This window comes from Mugil cephalus, chromosome 2 (genome assembly GCF_022458985.1).
Source record: "Mugil cephalus isolate CIBA_MC_2020 chromosome 2, CIBA_Mcephalus_1.1, whole genome shotgun sequence".
In the NCBI taxonomy this organism is placed as follows: Eukaryota; Metazoa; Chordata; class Actinopteri; order Mugiliformes; family Mugilidae; genus Mugil; species Mugil cephalus.
Window position 1 is genome coordinate 13,421,337 of NC_061771.1, and position 15,240 is coordinate 13,436,576.

The window sequence follows — 15,240 nt, forward strand, 5'->3', positions numbered from 1 at the left end:
CAATTACGTAAATTAACAAGCTTTGCTCATTATGTTGGCAAAAAAAAAATATAATCCGGTTGCAATTACATTCCCTTTGTGCGCACATGCTTATTGTAAACAATTGAAGTGTTGAAGAGAGCTGCAGGTCTACTGCTGCCCTATTTAGTTTTGAATAAATGGAATGGCTGTTTATCAGTCCAGCAAGGATAGTCTCTATACTGGAAACATTTGGTGCTTTTATGTCCTTATATTTTCAGATCTGCTGTTTTTACCTCCGGCATTTGGGACATGAGGACTAGTAGAGGGTCCTGCCACACCAGAACGTAGCACACACAAATTGGTGAATGCAGGGCTTTTAAAATACTGCAGCTGGAGAGTGTAATGCTAACACATTAGCCAGCAGGTACCACTATAGGTCACTCCAGTCACAAGAGCTCCCCAGCATTTTTCTTTTCGTGACTGCAATTCATTTGCAGGAAGAGCTGAAGTCAAGCTTAGTTCCACAAGCTAACACCGCTTAGGGCGAGACTGTCGATTTCGCCTGACTCCTGAACACAAAAATTGCTTCAGTGCATCTCACAGCGTTGACTTGGCCAGGGTTGTACCAGAGGGCGCTTTTAGCTTCAGATGATTTGTGTGAATTGCTCTCGCATCACATGCTGGCCTTTCACCTCCAGCCACGGAGCAGGTGAAATGGAGTTGACCCTAACCTGGCTTTTGTGAAGCATGCAAAGGAAATGGAATCTGATAGGGTTCATCAGATCACACAAACTTTAGGGCCGGACACAAAATCTACGAAAGTCTTCCTCTTTTCTCTTTTTTTTTTTTTTTTTGGACAGTGCCCACACTTCTCAATCTCTATTTGCCCCTCGCTGTCTTCGATCTGTCTTTTCCTTTTTACCTCTGACCTTTTCACTTTTGAGTTCCCTCATACCAATCTGCTCTTTCATCTTGTCGTCTATTCTTTCTCAGTCCTGCCATGCTACTGACCTTTCTGTTTCTTTCCTCCTCCATTTCTCCCCTCTCCTCCTGGTCTGGGCTGTAATTCAGCTTGTTTCAGTGCCAGTTAGGCAGCCAGTGGAGTTAATCTGTCTTTTCAGGTCATAAATCACTACTTGGCATCTCTCTCTCTCTTTCTTGTTCTCCTTCCCTTTCCCTCTATCTCCTCCCTCGTTCCCTTCCTTGCTCTTACCTGCTGCATGGACGTGGAGCATGGTTTGTGGTGATTGCACCCGACAGTCAATGCCGGTGTTCTTCGCATGCACGTTTGCGTGCACACGGGTGAGTTTGTGTGTGGTTATCGCCGCTGTAAAGCCCGACAGATAGGGAGTGAAACTGCATACTCTGAAAGTGCCACAGCCAATAAGAAAAGATTGTTGAACTGTCAAGACCAATCGCAAGTTATGCTTCTCTCTGTGGTGCAGTTTAGATCACCGCGTGTGTGTGTCCAACTTTTTGCAAACAACAATCTAAACAGATAGAATCTACTTCCTGAAAATTCAACCTGTGAGCTCAGCACAAACCTTTAGAGGATAAATTAAGGATGAACCCGTGCCTGCATATGTTTATTGTGTGTGCCTTCTGACAAATATACGACCAGGCAGGTGCATGGGAAACTGTTGGCCTCTACAACAGACAAAACCACATCAGGAACTAGAGTGGCGGAATTGATGGGGGAAGAAATGCAGAAGAAAGAAGGGGAACAGCTTAGCGTAGCAGGAGGGAGGAGAGACAGAGAGGGGGGAACGCAGGAAGAGAGTAAAGTTGAATAGCAGAAGGGCGGGAGCGGGAGAGAGGGTGAATGAACGTGTTGTGGGTCTATTGTGCCCAGCTCCTGAATGGAGTGTTAGTAAGCTAAGTAGTAACTGGTGATTTACAGCCCCGAGGCCATATCAGCTGAAGTGGGCAAACAATACCCTTTCATAGGCAACATTCAGCAACTAGAAGAACCATGTAGGACTGTGATCTGGATCTAAAGTGGGGCAAAGTGTTTTGGAGGAGGAAGAAGAAGAAGAAGAAGCAGAAGTGGAAGAAGACGACGCAGCAGAATAGAGGAAGAAGGGAGATGCAGGGAAAACTAATGGTGGGCCGACACAGCAAAAAAGGAGGAGTGGAGTTTTAGTTTTCACTGATGCGTTAAGTCTTGCATCGTCTCAGGATCTTGTTTCTGAAACATAAAGAGCCTTATCAACCGTGTTCACATTGATCACAGAGCTGTGTTTGGTATTTGAGTGTATGTACGTCTGAGCTGAAATTTCTTTCTCGTGTGTCTGCAGTTTTGCAGGGTCCCAGAGATGATCTATGCCTAGCTACTGTATGCTCACCGGCCACTTTATTAGGTACACCTTGCTACTAAAAGGTTGGACCCCCATTTGCCGTCTCAACTGCCTTAATTTTTCGTGGCTGTTTGAAATATTCCTCAGAGATTTTGATTCATATTGACATGATAGCATCACACAACTGCTGCAGATTTGTCAGCTGCACATCTATGATGACAATCTCCCATTCCACATCCCAAAGGTGCTCTATTAGACTGAGATCTGATGACTGTAGAGGCCATTGGAGTACAGTGAACTCATTGTCATGTTTCAAGAAACCAATTTGAGATGATATGAGTTGAGTTTGTTTTATTGCTAATTACTGTATGTTTTCAGCTACTTCTCTTTCTTTCCTGTCAGCCTCTCACTTTCTCTGGCAGCCTATCCCCCACGCTCAGTGAGAAATGTTGAGGCGCCAGCCATTACCAGCACTGCCGCCCAGCATGGGGACCCTGAGCGCAGACCTATCCATAGCATTAGAACAACAAGCCCTGTGACGAATGGGAGAAAATAGAGGAGTAGCGATGTGTATTTGTGTGAGTGTGTGTCCCGAGCTACACGTCTGCCATTCTGATTTGATGAGAAAGAGGGGGATTCAGTTGACCATTCTGAGTCTATTGCGCTGCGGAACTGTGATAAGGGCCACACACACGGTGATTCGCGTAATCAGCATGTGCGTATCCATAGTGCCGTGGCCGGTCTGCTCTGCATATAGATTGCAAGGAAGATAAGCGGGGTTCTGCGAAAGTGCACATGCACACTGAAAAGCGACACGACGCTGCAGGAGCAACAGTTGGCTCTCACTTGCCTCCCAAAACCCACGAGACCTCCTTCCGAACACCCCAGAGACCTCGGCCTCCATCCTAATACTCCTCCATCCCTTTCCAATTCATCCCCTCCTCTGTTCCGTCCCTCCCCCTCCTGTGCCCTTCCCGCCCCAGAGAGTTCTCAGTTCTGACAGAACAGTTAATCATACGCTCTCTGCAGATCACATCCTATGTCTGTGTATGGGCGTGTGTGTGTGTGTGTCCAGACTGCACACCTTTATTTTCAGCAAAACAGAGGATCTGTCTTTTTCTCACCTCCATTTCTTTTCTGTCTTTTCTCTTGCTTCTTTTCCCGCCTTCACCTCTCACTCAGTCGAGTACATTTTAAAAGCACAAGTGCATGAACTAGAAAGTAGGTTTTCAGCATTAAATCCCAATTCAATAATCAGAGTACCTTGTGATAATTTACTTCTGTAACATTTTTTTTTGTAAATTTCTTTCCCTGTGGGCTGTAATAGTTTTGAACATGATCGACAACAACAACATTTCAAAACTATATGGGCCTAAAATGCAGTACGCGTGGTACCAGGAATTTCCAATCAGATTGTGCGAGCAGGTGTAAACATTCATTCATTCATACATTCATTATCTGTAACTGCTTGTCCTCTAGACGAAACCCTGGACAGCCTACGCAGGCCTAAGACAAAGACACAAACAACCCTTCACATTATGTGCACACCTATTGCCAGTCTAGAATGAGTTAACCTAGCAAGTATGTCTCTGGACTGTGGGAGGATGAGAGAGCCGGAGCAAACTCCCCAGCCGACCACCGTGTTTGAATCCAGAACCTTCTCACCGTGAGGCAGTCAGTGTGACCTTGGCATAAACTGTATCTAGTTTAACCCATTCATTATCCATTGGCTTGGGAAAGTGCAGGTTTTTCTCTGTGTGTAATTAATACAATTTTATGTTTAAGTTTCCAGGAGGGACTGAAACATGGCGAGTTTTTCACTTTTTGAGCTTTTTCTACTTATGGTTGCATGTGCGTAGTGTCTGCCAGCTCAGAAAAGCTGATAAAGAGCCAGCACTCAGTTTGTTTTGAGTTGTCTGGGAGTGAAAATGTGTCCTTCAGCGAACTGTTTCACATTTGACTCATCTGTGACGTTAGCAGTTCGCTCTGTGCTCTCAGTCAGTGGACACTGTCTGTCAAGGTTTCATGTCTGTCTGTGTCATGTTCCACGTCTGTCCATGTCATGTTGTGTTTCCTGTTTTATTTTGTTAAGTTGCTGGGTTTCCTGTTGTTTCTCCTTGTCTCTTTATTGGTTATTGGTCTCACCTGTGTTGATTGTCTTCATGTGTTTCACCTGTGTCTTGTCATCCCCCAATCCTCATATGTATATATAGCCCTGCCTTTCCCTTTGTTCCTGGTTGTGTCGTTAATGTTAGCTCCACGCCATGTTCCATGTTTCCTTGTCTGTGGTCCATGTCTTGCTACCATGTTCACTTGCCATGTTTGATGCTTCTTTTGTATTTTTGTTTTTTGTATTTTCCTGCCGTGCGCAGCGCCTTTTGTTAATTATTAAACACCTTTTGTTTTGGAGATCCTGCCTCATCAATAGTCCTGCATCTGGGTTCTCACCTCACCTACAACAACCTCAACTCCCCTCCCTGACAACTACACGGCTTCAGACTGCCTCCTCCTTCCGTGTGCACAGGTAGTGACGATGCTAGTGTTTCAGCAAGCATCGGATATACAGCAGCGGTCCTAAGGTTAGGTTAGCTGCCCTGTGCTTTAAAGATGAGTGGACCGCAATTCCTCCACAGTGCTGAAAAAGACTCATTGCAAGTTATTGCAAAAACTTGATTGCAGTTGTTGTTGCTGCTAAGGGTGGCCCAACCAGTTAAGTTTAAGTGGCAATCAGTTTTTCACACAGGGCCACATAGGTTTTATTTCCTCTCAATAATAAAAAAAAAAATAATTTAAAGGCTGTGTTTTGTGTTTACTTGTGTTATCTTTGCCTAATATTTAAATTTGTCTCATGATCTGAGACATTTAAGTGTGACAAACATGCATAAAAATAAGAAATCAGCAATGGGGGAGATACCTTTTCACACCACTGTAGATATGTTTCTAGTTTCACAAATAATTAGTTTTATAATTCATTTGTGACTGGTGGAAAAATCGCTATGGGACGTTGTTGGTGTGATGATGAGATGAGAGAGGCTGCGAAACTGAAAGCGCTCCAGCAGGTTACTGAGAATTACTGATCTGACACCAAATCCACCCAGAGTAACACATGAAAGCAGCCCGAGAGCCGTGATAAATAAAAAACATCCTACATATGTTCCCGATCCTGAGGCTTCATACAGGCGGAGACAGTCAACCAGGGCAGAGCTGTGCACATATTGTGCATTTAAGCTCATTAGCTGTAGCAACAGAAATGTTAATGGTTATTTTTCAGTTTGTGAACACCTCCCCAAACTCCCTTTTGTTTATCAGTGAGCTCATCACTTCCCCCCTAGGAGTTTTCTATTGGAAGATATTGACTGGATTTTATTAACTCAGGCTGCTGAAGTCTCGTGCTAACTCCAAATAAACATGTGACAGTGAGGGCACTAAATGGTGCCTTCCATCCATTACATGCATGCATTTCCAAAAGGTTACTTTTAACAAATGAAATCAACCAAGAGGTAGTCTCTGGTGTGGGTTGTTCATGTCAGTGGTGGCCTGGCATGTCCATTGTTCCAGGTTAACCTTTCTAGACAGTGGGCATTTCAATATTGTTTCTTGTCCATCAGTTGTTGTGAAAGTACTGTTTCAATTAGAAGTACAGCTAAGTATGCTAGAATTAAATACTCATCAAACAAGTTCTCTGCTGCTCCAGTTACACAATGACCATAGTGCATTCTACCATCTGTGCTGCAGAGGCAAACTTATCAAGTCCAAACTATCAAGTACACAGGTCTGAAGTTCACCCTTGGCACTGATAAACGGCTTCTTTTCCTGTACAGCAGAGGTCTTTGACGTTTTTCAAGCCAAGGATCCCCAAACTGATGGAGAAATTGAGTAGGGACCCCCTACCTACCACATGTGCTGTATATTAAACTGCTCTCTGCTACTTGCAAATTCGCCAGTGATTCTGAGCTGGAGGGTATCATTCGATCCATTTAGGCCTCAGTAGTTGCTTCTCTTCTGCTAATATTGCTGGAACTCTTCTGCTGGGATTTCACCTGGGGACTGAAAAGTCTCTCGGCCAATAGCAGGTGTAATATGCGGCCTTGTGATTGGTTCAGCAGTGATGGGGCGGGGCCTACTGTGTACAGGAGGCTTAGGCTGACAGGTCTCAGCGAGTGTGGCGTCTGTGTGAAATGGTGAGCGGTTGAGACAGCTCCTGTATCACGGAATTAGTGAAGTCCTGAATGGTAGATAACATCTTCTGCCTTCATGTATCCCTTACTAAAATTTAAATTAAAAAAATATAGAAAATGTCTTATCAACCAAGGATTTTGCTAACCCCGTGCAGGACCTCCGTGGACCCACTAGGGATTGCTGACCCCCTGTTGAAGGCCTGTGCTGTACAGTTTGACACGTGCATCCTCTCGAACCATGGTTACTTCCCGTACTTCTCCCACGTCTTCCATGCCATGCTGAATGACTGGGGCTGTGCTCCTGCACTCGTCCCGCCCACCACCCTGACTAATTTGACTGGTGCTCAGTCTCATTGTTCAATCAAGCCGTAGCAATCTCAGCACCTGGTTTCAAAATGAATCCTAGAGGGTGGAGGCGATTTAATGCAAGGAGTTCACTTCCGTTTCTCTTGTTGTCATTTTGTTGTCCTTAGTTGTCCTGTAGCTGCTTACCAGTGAATCACTTCAGGTTTGACACATTTGATGTGCTGAGACGCTTGAGAATGGGCCCTTTTAGTTGACTTCACGTACCTCCGCACGCTTTATTTGCTACTCTTTGTCAGATTTAAATTGGATTTGATTTGGTTTTATTTCTTTCATTGATTTAGCTGCACCCACTCTGTGGAGAAAAGAGAAACGTGTTGTCTTGAGAGTTTTGTCTCCTTTGTTAATTTGCAATAAATAACTTGTTGTTGCTAACTCTGTGCCCTGGCTGATCTTGGTCGTAACAATATCAAGATATAGAAAAGACTGTAGTTGCAATTCAGGCCTTTGTGTTACAAGTCTGTGGCCACCCTGGACATTATACAGCTGTAAACTGACCCCAATGTGCAAAATTGATGCAGTGCCCTTTTAATGAGAGGCGAAATGTCTGAGGCTGCGGTTGATGTAGGAGCTCGTAACTCTGCATCTGCTTTGGTTGCTATCTCTATTTTATTACCATTAGGAAACAGTTCCATGTTTAAAGCTGAAATCTGCAACTTTCCGCACTTTGCTGTCTTGAGTGAGAGATCCCCATGCAATGTTGCGGGGGGGGGCCCGTTAAAGAAGGTTTGAGGAAGCTTGCGTTTTATTGGAATCAGCCCTTTCAAGAGTTGGGAAATATCTCAGCTAGTGAAGTGTGAACCAATTGGGCTTATGCTCGGTTTTGATGCGTGAAACTACAAATGTGGTGCGAAATGTGTCGCTGCCAGTATGTTGGCTCCCTCTTAAGTTGATTTCATTGGCGCTGTAAGCCCAGACAGCAGCAACCTGTAAAGTCAGCACTATCTGATCAACTCAGCCCTAGTCTAGAGAATCTCCATTCATGGCCAAGGCACTGACTTATTTTATTTTTTTTCATGCCGCCACACAATTCTCCACATGTATTGATTTGTATTTATCTTTGAACCTATACAATTCTTGCTATCTGGAAAATGGAAAATAAAAAGACAAAACAAAAAAGGTCAAATCGTGGCCATAACACACCCAACTGAAGTTCAGTTGTCGGCCAGAGTTGGACCATTGGTGAACGTCTGAGCCCCTAGTATCAGAGCTGTGTCCTAAATTGTAGCACTCTTGGCACCAATTGGACCCCTGCTGGTGGTTTCAGTCGACTGAGCATGCTGACTGGCCAGCAGAGCCAGTCACTGAGAAAGATTACTCTGATTGGCTGTTCAGCTTAATGAACCAGTTCACGAGCAGAGAAAAGAAGTGACAAAATTAAGCAAATGTCATGAAGTCAAACGGGGACACAGGGAACTCTTCTCCATCTTCTTCTTCGTGTGATCTGAACATTTCCCTCACTTTGAATGATTAGCTTGAACTACTGCCACTGGCTGTATGTTTACTGGTTGGTATATGTGGCCCTTTATGTTAGATAACCCGGGGGTAATTTTAGGTAAGTAGGGTAAAGACTTCGATCTTTAGCAGTCAGTGAATGATCATTAACTGGGTGTGTTTTATAGATTTAAATTAGCAGATAGAGTTGCAGAACGCCATGGTTTGGCAGTTTTGTCTGTCTCGCAGATTCGCATGTCATGTGTATATGTTTTGTGATGTAATTTTTAGCGATTAACACACTATTGACTTCCAGTCAAACGCCAAATGTAAAATGTTGTGAAATCTTTTGTAGTATGAGTCCAGTACACTGATCTGATTCAGACAATTTTTTTTCTTTAAATTTAAAATTCCGTATAGAACATTACACAACATTAACATTTTTGAATGGAAGTCAGAAAACGGCTCTGAAATTTTCCAAGTGACTTCTGTTCACATTCTCACGTTGCACATATTTCGCCGAATGCTGCAGACACATGAACATGTAAGTCACACCATCCCTGTTCTCCCTTATGCTGATAAGAGGGGGACACACACTCCCCCCCCCTCACACACACACGCACCCATCAAGTGCACATAGACGTGTGGGTGCGAGTGAATATTACAAGTCAGCAATTTAGAGCTGTGAAAATTGCTCTTGCTCTCCAGGATATTTTTAATTTCTTATTAAATATCATTACACTCGCATGATCGTACATTGCAATGCACGTACATGCGCTGGCACGCGCACGTACATGCGCTGACACGCACACGCGCTCCTCACACATAACTCGCGTCGTCTCTCTCCGTCAAAGACAAACTCACCAAGTTCACACTGTGTGACTGACCATGTGATTCTCATCCTTGTCCTCCATTTCATTAAACAGGGAGCTGAGTGATCTATTCTGGGAGAGGACGGTAACTCTTTGTTGGTTGCACAGCTGAAGACATGTCTCCAATAGCAACTGAGACCTATGGCCTCCCCCCTGCAGCGACCAGCTCTAATACTTGTCTACGTCTGTGTATGTTTGCATGAATTCAGTCTCTGTCTGTGATTTTACATGCGTGTTTGTGTGTGTTCAGCCGAGACAGGATGCGATCTATCACTCACAGATCCATAACAGTGGCGCAAACCGAGGGATGAACACGTTAGTGTCAGTTGCAGATGTGGTGGATGAGCAGAGGAGAGGAGTGATGTGACTGTTATTGATCCTGCCTGGTAATTACAGCACGATTTATTACCAGAGAAAGAGTGGGGGGAAGAGGGGACGACAGAAAGAGGAGGTATCATATTTAGTTTGGGGTTGTAAGTCAGGTTTTTGGCGAGAGTGAACAAGGTCAGAGAGAGACAGAGATAGATCACTTTACCCCTCCCTCCCTTGAGTGCTGTGCGATCTGATCACTGTTGTGCTTTCTGACATCCTCCCCCGTCTTTTCTCTCCCTCCACTCACTCCTGTTTTCCTATTTTAAACTCTCATATGGCCACACGATGCTGACAGCACACAACGCCAGCCGACTCATGTTTTCTTAAACCTTCTTGCATACATTTAGCCTCCCCGCGCTCTGTGCCTTTTTGTCTGTCAGAGGCATCACTTGTAATCAGTGCTGAGATGAAGTGTTGACGTGATATGAAATGAAGGTGCGCTCTGTCACTCTAACAAGCAAACAAGGCTGCTAGTGTTTGTGGCTTGTAAAAGTGTGGGAGTCTTGGGTTGTTTACAGAGATGTGTGGGCGTCAAGCATGATCTTGTGGGTATGTGTGTGCATTTATGTGTTTCTGTTTGTGAGGAGGATATATTGTTCCTGAATATGTCAAAAAACTCTGTTCTTGTTGGGGAACCACATCCTGTCTTTCAATGAGTCACACAGAAAAACACGCTCGCACCAAAACATGCTGCTGTGATCCTATGCTAACCTATGCCCCCCTCAACTTTACCTGTTTTGTAATGAATTTCTGACCTAAATACTACAGATGAAGAAAGCCTAAAATTTCAGGCAATGAAAAAATAGTCTTGAAATTGTCCCTGGAAGTTATATTCACAGGTAGGAATGCATAAAAAACATTTTAATTCACACTAATGCCATAAACAACATAGTTTATATGATTTTTCTTTACAGTTTTTTTTATATTGAAAATCAAAACTACACTAAGGCCTACAGTGGCTGCTTTTTTCATATTTAAAGAATATACAGTGGCAGTCTACACATTCCTGTTAAATAGCAGGTTTTTGTGATGTAAAAAAAATAAACAAAATAAAATAAATGATTTCAGAACTTTCTCATTTCATGTGACCTATAACCTGTACACCTCATGTTTTTTAAAAAATGAAATAATTTAGGGGCAGGGTAGTAAAAATAAATAAATAAATAAAATAATGTGGTTAGATAAATGTGCACACACTGATACTTTGTTGCAATAGTTCTTTTGCATAAGAGACATGGTGCATCTTGACTTGACAATACTTCCTATACTCTTCTTTGCAAAAATTCTCCAAATCTCTCAGATGGTGAGGGCATTTCCTGTGCACAGCCCTCTTCAGATTACCCCACAGATTTTCAATAGGATTCAGGTCTGGGCCCCCGCTGGGCCATTCCAAAACCTTAATCTTCTTCTGCTGAAGCCATTCTTTTGTTGGTTTGAATATATTCTTTGGGTTGTTGATGTGCTGAAAGATGAAGCCTTAAGGTTTTGTACCAACACTGGTATTTGGAACTGTTCAAAACTCCCTCCACCTTGACTGAGGCCCCAGCTCCTTTATGAAGAAAAACAGCCCAAAGCACGATGCTGCTACCACCATGCTTCTCTGTGGCTATGGTGTTTGTGATATACAGTGTTACCTTTAGGAGTTATTATGGTTAAGAAGTTCAACCACGATTCATGAGATCATAACACATTTTCCCACATACTTTTGGAAGACTTAAAATGTGTTTTTGCAAAATTTGTTGCAATTTGCTTGGATGTTTTTCTTTATAAGAAAAGGCTTGTCACTCTGCCCAATAGCCCAGATATATGAAGAATACAGGAGACTGTTGTCACATGTACAACCAGTACTTGCCAAAAGAAATTCTTGCAGCTTGCTTAATGTTGTTTTCACCTCATCTTTTCATCCATTTAGGAGGGATATCCAGTTCTGGGTAATGCTACATTTGTGCCACATTTTCTCCACTTGATGATGACTGTCTTCACTGTGTTCCTTGGTATTTCTAATGCTTTGGAAATTATTCAGTACCCTTCTCCTGACTGATACCTTTGAACAATGGGATCCCTCTGATGCTTTGTAAGCTCTCTGTGGACCGTGGCTTCTGCTGTAAAGATGTGACTAAGGAAATGTCAGGAAAAGTCTGATTTTCATTAGGGGATAAGCAGAAGGACTTTAAATGATGGCAGGTCTGTACTGACTCCTATTTAATGTGTGTCTGAATGTGGCTGGTTAATTCTGAACACAGGCACATCCCCAGTTATAAGAGGATTTTTTAACAATTATTAAACAACATTATTTCAGTTTTTTCATTTTTACCTACCTGTGATTGATTTTGGTCTTATTTTTTAAAATCACAAAAAGATAGCATTTAGCAGTCGTCTATAGACTTAGCACTTAGACTTATGTCGACTGTATATTTGTACATAGTTCTGCTTTAAGAGTATCATATCATACTATGATGGATCACATTGCAATTAGTGCTTTATCTGAGGCTGTAAAGTAAAAATACATTTGATATTATTTATAGCAGAGTATAGTTTGATGGTGTATGTTGCCATGGTAATCCTGCAGCTGGCAGCTTTCCAATAATAGATTGATCCAGGTCTGGTTATTCTATACAGCAGACCCAAAGATGGAAGACGAAAATCTCTTGATGTGTGCGTGTGCACGTGTACATGTGTCTGTTGTCGTGCACGTGAACCTTTGACTTATCAATCTGCAAGTGCTGTATTGATTGGCCAACAGATATTTCCTCTAATGTGCTTGTTGATGCGGACTTGCGAGAGGGGGCTGGAGGGTGGGGGCAGCTTTCACTTAGCCTCCAAGCTCTTAAGAGAATGTCTATCTATCAACATTTCCAGGAATGGGGAGGGGTCAGGAGCGGGTAGGTGGTTCGATCCCAGACACGCACACAAGAAGAGGGAGCAGGAGTCATTGAAATAGCAACAGCATCACCAGCCAACCTTAGTGAAGCGAGCATGTTGTTCTTTACACTGTGGGAGGCAAAGGGCTGATACATCTCTTAGAGCTGCTAGCCTTTGTGGAAACAGCCAGGAGAGGAGAGTATCATCATTAGTGCCAGGGCACAGGTTCCAGTATGAGTTCAGTGCTAGTGTACAATAATCTGTCCAATGTTTTTTTTTTTTTCTTTTTTAATTAGGAGGTTATAGCACGGACGTGGTACTCTCTGAGTGCGTGCCGCCCTCACTGGGATGATGCGATGTGATTATAATGTCTTTCCCTGTTTTTACACTCGAGCTCCATTTGCTCTCTTTGGGCCTCACACAGGAGCAGTGACTCACAGAGCCACCATTTAGCTCTCAGTAGGGAGAGAGGAGAGGGGGAATCGGTCGCTCCTCCTCTCTTATCTCTCTCTTAACAAAAGCCTCTGATGAAGACAACAAGCATTCTCCCTCTTGCTCTCTGTCTCTCCTGTTCTCTCCCATTTATCTCCATGCTCTCCTCTGCTTAACAGTCAGAGTGCTAGTTGAACATGGCAGCTCTGACACTTTTCACATAGTCCTTTGTTGTGTGCGCTCTCACATTCATTTGTGTGAGTGACTGCATCCCTGCAAGCAGTGGCGTGAGTTCGAGGCGGCATACGCTTGCACACGTGCGTCCGCGCCTTCTCCTTCTCGGCTTCCACTGCGCTTATTTTGTCGCCTGTTGCAATGAATGACTTTCTAATTGTCTTTAGGGTTAACACACGCATGCACGGAATACCACGGCTTTATTCGTCTGCAGAGCATCGTATGTGCAGCTGTCGAGTTTTCATTTCTGGTTTATTGTCTCCGACTAGCTCCGTAGCAGAAGTGGTTACTCACTTGTAATGCAGAGGAAATGGGTGAACAGCCTCTCTAATTACACTTCACCCACTGACACTAATTTACATACAAACACAATCGCACTCCAAACCAAACCTTCATTATTTCTGGATTCCATTCTGTAGGGCATGATATTTTGCCTGCTTTATTTCATTCAAGCTCAGTTTCTCACCGACGCTGCTTAGTCATTACACCGAGAGCCATAAATAGGGACTCTTCCAGCGGCACTATGAACCAAGAGTGTGTAAATGTCCAAAATTAAGTAAAGGGTAAGAGAAGAAAGTCTGGCTTTTCAATGCCCCTCGTTCATTTTGCATATTATTATTATTACAGTGTGTGTGTTTATACGTAGCCGCATCGTCTCCCTCCGTGGGTTGCTCTCTGTAACGCCGCGTTCGTGTGCGACTCTCTTTAGGTTGCTCCACTCTCTTTGCACGGCCCCACTTCTCAGACACACACCACATGGACGCACACTAAATAAGCTCTTTTGTAAGGCCATTACAATGTGAATGAGGGGCCCACCAGCACCACTGAGATTTGTGTGAGTACGAGCGTGTCAGTGCAAATAGGTTAGAGAGATTGATGAACTAGTAGGGAGTGAAAAGGGGAGCACCTAATCAAGTTAAAAACACCATGATTGACAAGTTGTGGCTGAATGATTGACATTCGGCAGGAGCAGCCGAACGTGCATGAATTAGTCTGTTATTTTTTTTTTTTCCTTCCACGTCTTAGTATGCCTAAGACAAAGCCCATTTACCTTTGTTTTTGCTTTATTTTGAGCTATCCATGTATTCAGCCATTTTGAATAGTGGAGATAAGACTTTTTTTTTTTTTATCCATTCCACTGATTCACACCTCTTAGGATGACACTTGTTTTCCATCTTGGCTGTAGTTTAAGTGTTGCTCCTTTACCGTTTTTTTTTTTCTAACCTTGAGTACTACAACTTGTGCAAGGAGCGAGAGGGAATCAGTAAGGCGCGCCATTAACCTGCAGCGGTGCGTATCGGTGTGTGACATCCCTCATCCAACTAACACCAACTAACGGGCCGTGAGCTTTTACCGGGCCCGTGATCGCTGATGCCCGAGAAAAAGGCTGTTTGTGTCAATCAAACCGAGCCCCCTCCCTTTCCTTCGCCTCCATCTCCCACCCTCCCCACCTCTCCATCTCGATCGCCTCCACTTGTGTAGGCGCTCTTAAACCAGCGCGGTTACGCGCGTCAGTCAGTCGCTAACGGGCAGCCCGACGTCGACGCTCCTCCGCCTAATCTCCACCTTAATAAGCTGAGATATAAAGGGACAAGTAAGCATAGCCGGGGAGAGGAGAAGACAGCGGGGGAGACAGGAGTAAGAGAAAGCGAAGAATGATGAAAGGGGGGAGGAGAGCGGATCATTCCGGCTGGCCGCCCCTGCTGCTCTAGTGGAGGGTAGAGAGAGAGAAAGAGAGAGAGGGGGGAGATGGCACAAAGCCTCAGCATCCAAAACACACGGGAGCGGTGCACCACCGAGACCGGATCCCCGCACTCACCATCAGACAGCAGCATCAGACCCACCGTTCTTCCGTTTTGCCTCTTCCCGTACGGTAGCGCCTCAGTCTCGGTTAGAGGTAAGTGAGCGAGTCGGTGCTTGTTCTTAACATAAACTTCAGCCACAGGAAGCTGGTAGGAAAAACTATGTGGAATATCCAGCTGTTAGTTTGAGTTAATGTGTCTGTTTCTGGAGCGTTTGTGCTACGAGGTTTACTATTTAGTATTGCTGAGTAGTAGACAAGATTAATCGACCTGCAGCTTTTGAGTTCATTTTAAATAGATTTATTTAATGTGTGTTAGAAGCGCGCCCGATCAGGCGATAATTAGGCCAAACACAATTTCTTATTATGATAAAAAATAATAAAAAAAATAAATAAAATAAAAATAAAAAAATGTGAAACGCCGAAATATTAAA

General features: G+C 43.8%; 1 protein-coding gene across 3 annotated transcripts in view; it reads left to right on the plus strand.

The window, feature by feature from the left end:
• Positions 1-14,503: 14,503 nt before the first annotated feature.
• The window catches only part of ndst3 (N-deacetylase/N-sulfotransferase (heparan glucosaminyl) 3), a 43,519-nt gene continuing 42,782 nt past the window's right edge, over positions 14,504-15,240 (plus strand). For all 3 annotated transcript variants that reach the window (XM_047578820.1, XM_047578821.1, XM_047578819.1), the window contains exon 1: positions 14,504-14,902. The gene's annotated coding sequence lies outside the window, so the exon portion shown is untranslated. The remainder of the gene's footprint in view (positions 14,903-15,240) is intronic.